At 54.6% G+C, this 13,809-nt stretch overlaps 1 long non-coding RNA gene across 1 annotated transcript; it reads left to right on the top strand.

Annotated features, from left to right (window-relative positions):
• Positions 1–271: 271 nt before the first annotated feature.
• Positions 272–9,708, top strand: LOC147236989 (uncharacterized). The gene is made up of 3 exons (XR_015107820.1): positions 272–374; positions 1,648–1,784; positions 9,617–9,708. It is a non-coding gene; the product is annotated as an uncharacterized LOC147236989 (long non-coding RNA).
• Positions 9,709–13,809: the final 4,101 nt, after the last annotated feature.

The following is a 13,809-nucleotide window of genomic DNA, read 5'->3' as shown; positions in this document are numbered from 1 at the left end:
CCCCCTGCCGTCAGCAGTTTGAGGACTCCCGCTCCTCCTCCTCCTGCCAGCCGGTGAAGAAGGTACTGTTTCTTTGACACTGATATTTAGCGTTTAGCATGAGAAGCTTCAGAGGTTTGACAGAAGTCAGACGGTTCTCGAGCCGTCTCGTGGACTCCAGTACCTTCCGGTTCTTTTACCTTCCTTTACCTAGTTGGCATGAGTATCTCCTGGTTGTCTGGGATGTTTTATGAGCGCAAGGATTAATAGCCTGCATCTTATGCCTGGTTCCAGCAGGTTCCTCCACGAGGACCAAAAGACGGAGACTCAGACCGCCAACCCCTGATGGGCATCACGCTTTAGGTGCGAACCTGAGACACCTGAAGGCATCACCGGTAAGGTAAACAAATATGGACCACAAACATGGCCGTCACTGCTGCTGCACAGCTATCCGCTCTGTCCTCCATCATTGTAGTCCACTTTAGCTTCTCCCTCCTTCACCGTCCGCCATCTTTGTTATCATTTTCCCTCTACTTCCTGTCGTCACCCTCAACTAGCCACACCAACTGTTCCCAAACAGCCACAACTTGTATCCAAGACATGCCACAACAAACAGCAAACTGTCCCAAAGTAGCCACGGCAACTGTTCCTAACTATCCATGCTAACTGTTCCCAACTAGCCACGCCCGCTGGCCCCAACTAGCCACGAACCCTGTGTAAAATCAGGCTACCATCTTGCGTTGTGGCCCCGGCTTCAGAACCCCCTGGTCCTTCCAATATGGCTGCTGCTACAAACCCCAACCAGGTGTCTTTATAACAGATGATAACTGTCCGTCAGCGCGCCAGCTAGCGTAGCATTGCTCTGCCCGCACCCATCCGCTGCCTGTCAATCACGACGGCGGCGAGACAGGAGGAGAGACCACGTAACTGGCAGAGACGGGATTATAATCCCCGCTGATGTCCGTGCCCCCGCCGCCGCCGCCGCCGCCGCCGCCGCCTGGCAGCCAGAGTGAGATATTGTTCCTCTCGGCCCACTCCTGCAGGAGCTGCGCTGGATGTGATGACTTCCTGCTCGTCACACTCGCGACGATTAGCGCTTAATAGAAAAGCGTCGGGGTTATTTTACTCCGGCGTGGCAGCAAAACGGAAAGCGATTTTCCTTTTTTTTTTCTGTCGTCAGGGGCGGGGGGGTCGGGGAGGGGTCACGACGGATAAGCCGTTTTCGATGATGCTTGAAAGTGGGTGCCGTTTTTGTTACGAGGCATTAAGCGAACGGCCAAGCTGCGCCGCGAGACGGCTAATTAGGGCGCCGCAGTAATTACTCGGTTTAATCCCGTCTGGCGGACACTTCCTGGTTCTCCTACCTCCTGTATTTGGGCTCATTCTGGACGACAAAGACGTCCCGGGATCGACTCCACGACGCCACTGCTGTCGTCCGATTTGTTGGCGGCTTCCTGTTTGGCAGGAAGTGCTGCATACACAATTTGTTTTTCCAAATGAAAGCACCAATCACGGGTCGAAGTCACGCTTTTGTCCCCGAAAGCACCAATCAGAACGCGGGACGTAGGAACGCTCCTCCGCTGGCCCCGCGGTGTCAAACCACATTCATATATGCAGCAGATGTTCGATGTAAGTTTGGATTTTTAAGTTTTGGTTCTTCTGCACCAGGTGCTGCTTCAGCCGTCTGGAGACGGCGTGGTGATCACACCGCCGCCGAGCGAAACCGACCTGGTGAAGGAGGCCGGGATGAGCGGTCCCGCACCGGCCGGGTGAACCGGCGGAGGGGGAACCGACCAACATGGCAGGTAGGAAAACATCTCCTACAGCGGGCATCGCCTGCCCAGAGGTCCAGATGAGACGGCGAATGGTCGGACGCCGCTGCCATTGACAGGCGTCCTGGTTAAACCCCGCCTCCCTCCTCCGTTGAGTCAGCTGCCATTGGCTCCGGCCTTGTTAGCCGCACCGACGCGTGAACGTTAGCTTGAATGTTGAATGGAAGCTCACTGGTTTATTTACCTCCTGGAAAACTCCCAGGAAGTCCGGCGTTCTCGGCCTGCGGTCCTTTAAAACCACAACGTGCGACATGAGGTGTTGTTAAACGGAGGCTAAAGGAGCGGAGATGATCCTCCCGGACGTTTCCGGTCGGATCCGGTCCAGGTCAGCTCCCCGCTAAATTATCGACGCGCCTTCCGCGGAGGTGTGGAGATGCGTGCGGGCGACCTCCGGTCCGGCTTCCGCCTGGACGCACCCGTCCGGACGGAGCCCGAAGGGCCAGTCAAGCGGACGCGGCGCCGGTGAACCGCGAGTCATCGGGCATCGAGCGGGTTTCCATGCCGACCGGGCCGACTCGCTTTGAAGCCACATTTTCCCCGCCGGACGGACGCCTCCGTGCGCGACGTGCCCGTCCACGCAGACCGCCGAGTGCTAGCTTCCAACGCTACGACGGCCGCCGTGCATCACGGACTCTTTCAACCGTCGGCCTTCGTGATCACGGAGTCAACGTGTGTTTCTTCGCCGCTTTCAGACGAAACCGTCACTCCTGGTGACGGATTAGCATTAGCATTAGCCTGCACATCGCTTTTATTTCCACATGACGTCTGAACGAGAGGGTGAATGTTTGCATGTGCCTCTATCCGGGATGAGCCCCGCCTCTCGTCCAATCACAGCTGAGATGGTGACGGCTTTTATTCATTTTGATTTTTCCGGTCGGATCCATCAGTATTTGTTTCGTCCGTGTAAATCCTACTTTGTGAGTCCACGCTGCGGACTAGCAACGGCTGTGTCATGCTAATAGAAGCATTGCAGTCAGCAAAACAACCTTTAGAAAGGTGTGGTGTGTGTGTGTTTGCGTGTGTGTGTGTGTGTGTGTGTGTGTGTGTGTGTTTGCAGTCTTTCCACACACCACTAACAGGGCTGAAAGCCGGGGTGTGGAAAAGCTACGCCTCCTCCGGGACAAGATCCGGCTCCGGAGTCGTGATCCGGACGAATCCTTTTTATTTGTTCTGCGATCGATCAGCCGTTCCTCCAGGCTGCTCTTATTGACGACTCGGGAAACGATCGGCCCGTTGTAGCTCCGCCCCTTTCGCCGTTTATTATTTCAGGTGAGGTTGGATAATATCACGAAAATAACACAGTTGCAATGGCGCATTTCCATTCCTATTAAAAGTGTAATAACACAGGTTAAAAAGACAACTTTTAAATAAAAATACTGAAATAGCTTTGCATTCACAAGCTGCACTGAACGTATTAAAATATACATATACTTTTTTAAAAAGTGACCCCATTAAAAAGAAAAAAAAAACACAGAATCTGATATGATCTTAATTAATATATCGGTGGAAAATAAAACACAAATAATAAATCTATTTATTGTGTGTGTGTGTGTGTGTGTGTATACATATATACGTGTACACGCACCATATGCCAACTCTTTGAGTCACGTGGAAGGAGGTCTGGTAAACACCAGCGGGCGTCCATTAGCAAACTGCATTTCAAGCGTTGCCATAAATCCGTCGAGCGTTGGGCTTTGCGAGCTCCTCGCCGTGTTTACGGCCCCGCCAGCGGGACCGGATGCGATGAAGACGCTCCCGTTAAACCGGTAGGAAGTGTGCGGTTGAACACACCGTTTTTTTTTTTAGATTTTCAAAGATGAGAAAGTTGTTTTTTACCCATATTTACATTCTATACGTTCTATCAGAGGATGTAATTACAACATTGTTACAAGTTTATTACCCATGTTTGCATCCCGGTCCCATATTGTGGATTATAATCTGTTAGAACGTGCTAGAACTGCCAGCGTCACAAGGTCAACCCAAGGTCGTCGTGTTTGTGCCAGCGCTTGGAGGGAAAAAAAAAAAAAAACATTCGAGATGACGCATTTTAAAAACTTTTCACGTTTACGTAAGACGGCGGGGCCGGGTTTATCCATTTAGCAGAAAAACACACACACACACACACATTTCTGTCTGGCGACTGGGCCGGAAATAACACACCGGGGACGGTAAATGTCACTCCCATCCTCCTCACTGCCACCGCCATCCATCAAGTCACCGTGGAAACCACCCGCTGGAGGAGGAGGCTGAACGGCTGCACGTCTCCGTCACTAAAAAGTAAAGCCGTGATTGACGGGTGTCGGTCCGGGATCAAACCCCGCCTCCGTCCCTGCGTCAGCTGTGATTGGTCCGAGCCTCTGGCGTGAACCAACGGTCCAGCTGTCACTTCTTCGTAAGAACGTCGGATATTAAAATGATCAACGTAACCGAAAATCGTAACGTCGAGCGGTTTCTCCCTCGCGACACGTGGACGGTGTGACAACCATGTCGTAACAGAAGCATCGCTTTCCTCGCACGCGCTCAGTAGACATCTGGCGAGGTTTTTTTCCACCGACCAGCGGCCAATGGGGAAGCAGCTGGCAGCGGGCGGGATAAATGTTCGACCCGGTTTGTCACATCTGTGAGTGGGATTACGTAAACCGACGAAATCCTTACAGGAAGGGGGAATTGCATCTGGCGTCTTGAGTGCATGTGTGTGTGTGTGTGTGTGTGTGTGTGTGTGTGTGTGTGTGTGTGTGTGGGATAATCCGGCTGCAGCTTGATATTCTCTCAGATTACGCACCAACTTTACAGGCACGAAGAGGAGAAGTGAAGGTCACCAGGCTCCCACTGGGGATGTTTTGGTGCTCTTTGGGAAGGGAACCTTTCATCCATTCATCCTGTTATCCATTCATTGGTCACCAGCTTCAGCACTTCACCCTGCGCTCAGGCAGTGGCTGACTCTGGGTGACACGTGGGGATCGATCCAAGGATCACGTATGGGGGCGCGCAACCGTTCACCCTCTCGCTCATACAGGCATACAAGTCTCGCCTCTCATTCCCAGGTCACATGGGGACATCCAACCATTCACTCTCATCCACACTCCCAGACAATGTAGGGTTCCCCGTGGACCTCCCGCACGGTTTTGGTTTGTGGGAGGAACCCCGAGAACCCGGAGCTTTCTTCGCCATTACGCAGTCATTCAGTCTCCCAGATAACTTCTGCTCTATCTTGATGTGGTTTCGTGTCTAACGATTCACCGTGCCGCTAACAAGGATCCAAGACCTTCTCACCTTGCTGGCTTTTCTCTCTTGAGAAATTGTCTCCTAGTGAGTGAAAGTGTTGTTGAGCAAGACACCGAACCCCTGAGCGCTCGCCTGGCGCTGGCGGACGGCAGCCGAGTGCTCGCGGTTTATCCATGATGGGTTCATTTCTGAGAACCAATTTCCCCGCTGGGATTAATGAAGGATAAATTATTATAAAAGCTCCGCGTTGCGTGTGGTGTTTGCACAGCAGGCGCCGCTGACGCACAACTGCTAATCTCAACCAGCGACCAACCAAAACCTTGTTTGCTTAGCGGTGGTGTTTTGCCGGTTAGCTTCTTTGTGAGGCCGTGGTCTGTTTGGGAAGCGCCGTGCTTTGTCTCCGCCTGTGACGGGCCGGGCTCACCTGCGCCGCTTCCTATCGCCATGGTTACGCTTTTTAGCTAAAACTGGTGACTTTGCCTCAGCGAACCCTTCTGCTCTCTGGGGTCCAACTTGCTGGGAAAGTCACGCTTCCTGGATCTTTTTAGGCGCCGTAGAAATCTAGTTTTCTGATTCGATGTGACGCGGCGCCCTCGACCTGACGCGTGACACCGAGCACGCTTCTGTCATGTCCGCCGTCTGGAGACGAAGCACGACATCGTCTCGTCGTCCCGGCGACATAATGGACGGGTCTGAAAGAATCCATCGCCACGCGTCATCTGCACGGGCGACACGTAGCGTCTTGTGCGGCGCAAAGGCACAGCTTCCGCTCCCCGCCGCCGCCGCCGCCGCCGGCCTCCTCGGAGTGACAGCTTCGGCGAGGGCTAACAGTCTGGATGTCGGACTCGTTTTCCCCGCGAGACGAGAAATAACCCCAAAAAGTAGCACCTGTCAGAGCAGTCAATCAGCCTGAGAGGAGTGTGAAGGTGGAAGGTGAGAGAAAATCCCCGCCACTATCAGCTTAGCTCATGTCAGCGGCGGTCGACCCGCCGACGGCTTACGCCGCCCCCCGCTACGCCGTGCACATCCCGAGGAGACGCTCCGCCGGCGCACGTGCACGTGCACCGAGACCCCTTTAATGACGCGTTAAACTCCAGGCGGCGGTTCGGGGGCTCGGCCTGCCAGGGGATGGATTTAACTTCTTTGCAGATGATGCGACGCTTTTCCAGGGTTCTGCAGCGATGGGTGGATCCGTGGGGATCAGGCCGGCGTCTGCTGGAGGCTTCTTAGATGTTCCAGTAGGAACCAAACTCAGATGACAAAACCAAGTTGGGACGAACCCGTGGTAATCCTCGTGGAAGCGAGGCAGGTGAGATCTTCGGGGCGAAGAATCCCAACATGAAGATGGAGGCGTGAAGGTTGAGGAGGACGGAGAAGATCAGGACGGGAGATGGTTTGATCCGGGTAGAAGGACGCTGAGCTTTGTTTATGGATGGAGGGACGAGGACAGGAAGCAAGCTGGGGTGAGTGGAGGGGCTGAGACGCAGGCAGGTGATTGGCTGAGGCTCAGAGGGAAGCAGGTGATTGGCTGAGGCTCCGTGTCAGCCGATATAGGATCAAGTGCATGACTTTAGATCTGAAATATGTGTGTGTGTGTGTGTGTGTGTGTACAGAAGGAGTGTGTTTCAAACATTCAGCTGTGTATAATTCATCCAACCACTTTGAAAGAGCTGAGAAAGACAAATAATGAATAAATAAAGGCCTAAATGGCTTCTGCCAGCAGACACACTCTTTCAAAATAAGATCCATCACGGCTTCTGAGTCCTGCTCGGAGTGTATCCTCACCCGAGGCGTCTGACGCGACGTCCTGCAGAGAAGCTCCTCCTCCTGGATCCGTCTCGGAGGAGGAGGTTGGTGATAGTTTTTTTCCCCTTTCCTCTCCGTGGACGTCTGGCCGCATTAGACGCCGCCGCCATTCCCACCCTGTTCGCACGTCCCGCCGTCCGACCGCGGCGTCTTTGTCCGGTCGGATTAGCGTCGGCGTCCCCTCGCGTGGCGCCGTCCCTCGCCGGCAGAGGCACGGTCGGCACTTCATCCACAACCGCGAAGCGTCGGCATAGCTTTTGTAACACGAGCCGTTATTAACTGGTTATTAACGCTTATTCACGCGTTATAACATTGTAATAACATCGACATTTTCCTCCCGTGTCGCTCATGTGTCCGGGTTTATCTCCAGCTGTCGGCCTCCGGGGCAACATCTGGATCCAGCGCCCGGATTGGGGTCGTTTTAATCTTCGATTTGAACGTTTTTTTTTTTCCACAAAATCCCCTATAATCCTAAATCCCGCTCCGCCAGCGCCGACCCTCCGCTGTCGGGGGGGGCGCAGGGGGGCGGAGCCTGATTTGACCTCGGGTTTTTTATCCCGGGAGGCGGCGCCGCTGTTTAAGTGAGGTTTTATGACGACGGGTTGGATTAAAAATAAACAAGAGAAGGTCAGAAGGTCCACGTTGAGGATTAAGACTGGAGCGGCGCCGGAGCGCCGGCCAACATGGCGCCGGACGCCGCGTCGCTCCAAAGCCGACCCGAATTAAAAAGAGCCATTAGTGCGGCGGCCCCAGCTGTGTGTGTGTGTGTGTGTGTGTGTGTGTGTGTGTGTGTGTGTGGGGTGATCACACCGAGGCCTCGTGATGTCTATCTTTGGACGGCGCCCTGAGCCGCTCTGCAAAAAGCCCCGACCAGCACCGGCGCTGAGTCACGGCAACGCACAAAACCTACCGCCACCTCCGCCCAGGCCTCCGGCGTGGACACACACACACACACACACACACACACACCTGTGTCGCTCTGTCAGACGGGGTGAGTGTGTGACCTCAGCCTGCACCCGCACAGTGTGTGTGTGTGCCGTCCTATTGTCACGACACCCAAGCAACGCTCCAACGCTGCTGTAGCGCCATGTGGAGACCCTGCACACACACACACACTCACATACATATGTTTGGTGTGCGTGTGTGTGTGTGTATATACGTGTGCATACATTTGTATCAGTAATATTTGTGTATGTAAATATGTATATGTGTGTTTATACGTACGTATATGCATGAATGTTTATGTTTATTTTAGTGTGTTTCTATGTGTGTATATGAATATGTGTGTTTAAAAATGTATGTATGTTAATATATGTATGTGTACGTGTGTGTGTATATGTGTATATATGTACCTGTATATATGAATGTATGATTATATACATATATTAGTTTTTATATATTCGGAATTCGTGTATTGATAGCTGATTGCCCCCCCCCCCCCAGCTAGCTATGTGAGCTAATCACACAGATTCGGGCTCAAAGCCGCCGTCATTTTCCGAAAATCTGGCTTTACAAGACCCTCGTGTACTGATTTCCCCCAGGTTTCTCCGCCATCGATCGGAATTGATTATCTCCCGTCGTCGCCGCCGCGCCTCGTCGGCCGTGGCATTTGGGCGGGAGCGGGAAATGTCACCCGCCATGCAGAACGTACGGGAATAATTGGCGGAGTGACGCGTGTCGGGGTTTCTTTTTTTAAGCGACACCAGCTTAATGGCGCTCCGCAGCCGGTCGGCGTCCGCGGGCACGTGCATGTGCGCGGAGGCTCCGCCTCTGCTCATCCCGCACACCATCGCCGTTTCTCAAACGCACGGCGTGGATGCATTAATGGTGCCCGGCGAGCGCCGGGTTATGTAACGCTGCTGCAATGGCGGCCGAAGGAGGGGTCAGAGTTCAGGGGGCGGACCTCTGAGCGGACGCATGTGGGCGTCCTGCCTCGCCGGCACGCCGCTGCCGCCGGCGCCGGCGCCGCCGCTGTGCCACCGCCCACGCCCCAGATGGCGGCTGCTGGAGTGCGAGAGGGATCTCTTGGCTCGGACAGGCACGAGACAGAAGGCGGCCTCAGAGACGGCCTTCCGGACTTCCCGGCCGACGTAAACACCATCATCTGGCAGCTCCCGCCCAGCGATGGATTGTTGAAGGGGGAGGAGGTCAAAGGTCAAGTGAGGGTGCAACGGGTATGCTAAAAGGTTAGCGACCGAATTGTTGACCACTGGGAAACCAATGGTCGGAGTTCCCCAGTGATCGGATGCTGCGTAGTTTCAGATGTTTCCAGTCCATCACTTAGCATAGCTTGGCTAGCTTGGAGAGCTCGGTTAGCTCTGCGTTTCCCTTTTGTACCGGTAGCCTCCGACCTTTCCAGCGGCCATGTTTCCATTCCGAACTCTTCAATCCCACTCGTTTAGGGCTCTGCTCCGCTAGCGATAGCCTCAGCGGGTGAGCGCGAGCGGCACCCTGAGTCATGACGGCTCTCTGCTAGCCTTCCGCTAGCTCTACATGTTGCCACCACAAGTGACACCACATTGAGCAGCTCAGCCGCTACATGAAATGCTAATGCTAATCAAAACCGCACCGTGAGACGTAACGCTGAAGGACCAGGATGTAGACGAGGAAAGTGTCCCGTTGTTGACGCCTGGACCATTAGCGGCACGGCGACAAACATAGTCGCACCTGTGTTCTCAGACAATCTGTGTGTGTGTGTGTGTGTGTGTGTGTGTGTGTGTGTGTGTTTCCTTGAGGTAGACGCTCCCAGATGCTCCTCTTTGTGTTGTTCAAAGCTGTAGAACAAACCATCTCATGCGAGCAGCTCTCAGGAGACCCGGCGTTGCCATGGCGCGCCGTCTCTCGGGGCCGGAGCTCGGGATCTTCACCGCGAGCCTCCCGCCGGGTCCCGTGGGGGCGAAGCTCGGAGGAGCGTCCACCTTCTGGGAGATGTTCTCCTCCCCCGGCCGATACTCATGCAGAACAAGACGTGGAGATGAAAGATACTTCTGAGAACCCCCAATTAAAATGTGTACGTCTTTGAAAAAACACACTCGCCTTTCATCCCCCCGTTCATTAAACGTGCCACGCGTGCTCCCTTTCAACTTTCGGACCAATTATATTGTTTTATTCCTCGCCCTCCATCCCCCCCCCTCCTCCTCCCAGGCTGGGTGGAGGTGATCGGAGGTTCTGGTCTGGTTATTGATCTCCTCCTCCTCCTCCTCCTCCTGCCGCTGCTGCTGCCTTGGTGTTTCTTTCCAGTTCCATGAGCGACGGATGACGGCGGTTGATCTCCTCCGGCTTCTCCGGCCCGATAAAGCCCAGACTCATTCCGTCCTGCAGATTTACACCCTCCTCCTCCTCCTCCTCCTCCTCCTCCTGCTCATTTTTCAGCCCGGCTTTCATCAGCTTTATCTCATTTCGGGGAAGTAGGGGTGGAGGGAAGGGGGGCGCCGCCGTCCCGGTCTTCTGGAAGGATCCAATAATGGTTGATATCTTGCGCTCGGCCGGTCGTTCGCCCGCGGAGTCTGAGCCTGAAAATCTCGTCCTCCCCTCAAAGCCAAACACTCCGGGATCCCTGCGACGCCGATAAGGAGGGAGACGCTCAGACGGATCCGTTTCCTTGGCGAGGAGAAGCCGGACGGGAAGAGTCCTCCAGGAAGAATCCTCCAAGAAGAGTCCTCCAGGAAGAGTCCTCCAAGAAGAGTCCTCCAAGAAGAGTCCTCTAATAAGAGTCCTCCAGGAAGCACCGGGACACTTCCAGGTCCACCTGCTCTGGAGGTCGGAGAGCAGGAAGCCACCGGAGGCTGAAGGCGGGGGGGAGAAACAGAAAATGGCTAACAAGTGAATCAGTGTGAGGCCAAGCACACACACACACACACACACACACACACACACACACACACACACACACTTCATCTTCAAACAAGAAGGGATGGGAGCACCTTCAACATCAGCCCTTTTTTAAGCTGCAGGAACATATTAGTTCCATCGATCAGTTCCTCCTTTGATCCATCAATCCGTCCATTTATTCCTTGGATCAATCCACTGATCCATCTGTTGATCCATTGATCCATCAATCAATCCATTGATCCATCAATCAATCCATTGATCCATCCATTGATCCATTGATCAACAAAGGGTCTGTGGAAGACAGAATCTCAACAGTTGAAGCTCCAGCCAAGAGAACATCTGGTTCTCCTCAGGACAGCGACAAGGTCTGGGGCGGCAGGAGAACCCAAAGAGAGGTGGATGGAGGCACCGTGATGTTCAGGGCCGCCCGTCATTGTCGTCGTCCCCCGGAGCTCCGTGTCTGAGGAAGGTTTGCATTCAAGCTAAAGAGGGGAAACTAATTGTACGTCTGAAAATGCAAATCCTGCCCAGGGGGCGGTTTGTCCAGGCGGCGCCAGGGAAGGGATTTAAACATGTCTGCGCTGGAGGGGGAAGGAGAACGCCAGTCCTCCCGTCAACTCTCCGCTCGCTGAAGATCCAGAGTCCGGAGCCAATCACGGCTCACCCTAGGCGGGAGGCGGGGCTTAACCTGACCAGGTCGCCTGTCAATCACAGGGTCACGTGTAGAGTGGAACCCGGGCTGGAGAACATGGAGAGAAGGAAGACCTCCTGCAGAATCAGACCTCCTTGCCATGGAGCTCAGGAGGTCTTGAGGTCTCCCCAAAATGCTAAGCTAACGTCGGACGGCCGTCCAGCCCCACCTTCACCCGTCACCCTGCTGGTCCTCCTCCCCTCCTTCTGGCCTCCAAACGTCTGGCCGTTCATGGATTCCTCATCCTCATGTAATTAGCAGAGCTGCGTTCTCTTCAAAGTCGTTAGCATCGTTAGCAGCGGGGAAAATGGCTACGGCGGCGTGAGGAGGGGGTAAAAAAGCGGCGATTAGCGTGTCTGTTCTTTGTGAAGGCGACACTTTTCTTTTGATTCCTACAAAAAGGGAGTCGCTGAACCGGCGCTCACCTGCAGGATCCGCCAGAAATTGATTCTCGGATTCCCTTTGAAGCCCGCCGTCGTTGCCGGTGTGGGGATTTTTCCGTGCCCGTATCGCAAAGGCATCGTCCCGACTCGGGCGCGCGCCACGCCGTCAAGTCGGTCTGAACGGCGAGGACGGGGTGATACGATGATACGTGCAGATGGCGTGCTAGTAGATAAAATCACAATGATGCGGGTGCGGCGGCGGAACGAGCACGCGATAAACAGACGCCGCGTTTCAGCGCGAATCAGATCAGCCGAGTCGCCCCGGGGGGGCTACAGCCAGAGATAGCGGTGACGCGATGCTGCGCGGCGAGTCAGCGCTTTAGCATATGGAGATCCACGCCTGACCGGCTGGCGGCGGCGCCTTCCACGCGGCTCGATCAGACCAGAGCGTAAAAATAGTCGGGGTCGGAGATGTTTGACAGAAACATATTAGCGCAGTGGGTACTCCGAGCAGATGCGGATCCACAATCTGATTGGACGCGGCGAAGCGAAGGGAAGTAGCATCGAGCATTAGCGGAAGAACTAAGCTAGCGCGGTTCGCTCATATTGGAGAGCCTCCATGCTTACCGCGGTGCAAACTTCTCCATCAAGACCTTCTGGTCCTTCTATGAAACGTTCAAGTCACACTCCAGGTCCATCAGGGTCGCTCCATAAAGCCACATGTGCCGCCGCCGCCGTTTGAAGCCTCCAGCTCTTCTGCTAGCCAACAAACGTAGCCTCCTACCTGAGCATACCGAGCTCCACCTCCAGCCCCGGGCCATGGAGTGAGGGGATAGAAACGCCATCGCCGCCTTTGAGTCAACTGTAAATGGATTAATGAATGGGACCGTGAGACGCGCACACACACACACACACACACACACACACACACACACACACACACACACACACACACTGGCCAGAGCTGCCAGTGAAATTAAAATGTCCTCTTTATGCATCAGCGAAGGCTTTGAACGCTTAATACGTCTCCTCCAAGCCTTCCTTTCCCTCCCTCTCTGCGCCGATTCGAGGCATTGACTAAAGTTGTCTGGCCGAGAAGCTTCCTCTCGCCGTCCGGGTCGACCGGCGCCGTGAATCACCGCCGCCCGCCTCCCAGGCAAGTCGCATCGCGCCGTAATGAATGCGGTCAGCATTTCGCCGGTAGCCACGAGATGAGATCATGAGGTGATCGCAAATACCATGCTTTCCCTTCTGTGCCCTATTACCTTCCCCGGCGGCGAGACCCTCCGCCCCATTTGTCTGCGGCGGAGGTTATTTCCGTGGCGGCCGTGCGGAGGATGAGGCGGCGGTCGTGTGTGAAGGCGCCGTTGACACCCGTCGCAATTCAGGCACTTCTGAGAGACGGCCATAAACAACGCACCGGGGCAAAAGATGCTTATAGAGGCAGTAAGTGGAGTTGGAGTGAAGCGGCGGCGGCGGTTGGGGTGGGGGTGGGGGGGCGGCGGCGTGGGGGCGGGGTTAGTTGGGGGGTGGCGGTCCATTCCGGAGAGTCCCGAGCTTTATGTTGATTCATTACTCTATTAGGCCGTGTGACAGAGATAAGGACCAGCATGTTTCAAAGTGATAGCTGACCTCTGCGTTTTACCCATCTCAGCGCCAGCTCGCCCACAGCGGCCTCTGTTTGTCAAACACACACACACACACACACACGCACGCACACGCATGCACGTATATGTGCACACGCCAGCGCAAACACGGGGTAAATCTAGCGCCCACGCCCACGCGTCCATGTGCACACACAAACCAAAGAAAACAACATATTGACAGAGCGGCCGCGCAAAGCCACCGACACGCTATCAGTGTGGGAAATGCTTCGCCGGCAGGCGTGTGCGTGTGTGTGTGTGTGTGTGTGTGTGTGTGTGTGTGGAGACTGCAAACAAAGAGAAACAGCCCACCTGTATTGCACAGTAGGTTATCACCTCTTGACTGCGCCAGGATGAGCGTTAAAGTAAAACAGGTGTAAACGCCACCTCCAGAGTGGCAGGTTGCTGCAAACCCTTCC

This window comes from Fistularia commersonii, chromosome 1 (genome assembly GCF_037954325.1).
Source record: "Fistularia commersonii isolate RoL2024-O1a breed Wild chromosome 1, RoL_Fcom_v1.0, whole genome shotgun sequence".
Lineage (NCBI taxonomy): Eukaryota > Metazoa > Chordata > Actinopteri > Syngnathiformes > Fistulariidae > Fistularia > Fistularia commersonii.
This window is presented reverse-complemented; position numbering and strand designations above follow the sequence as displayed.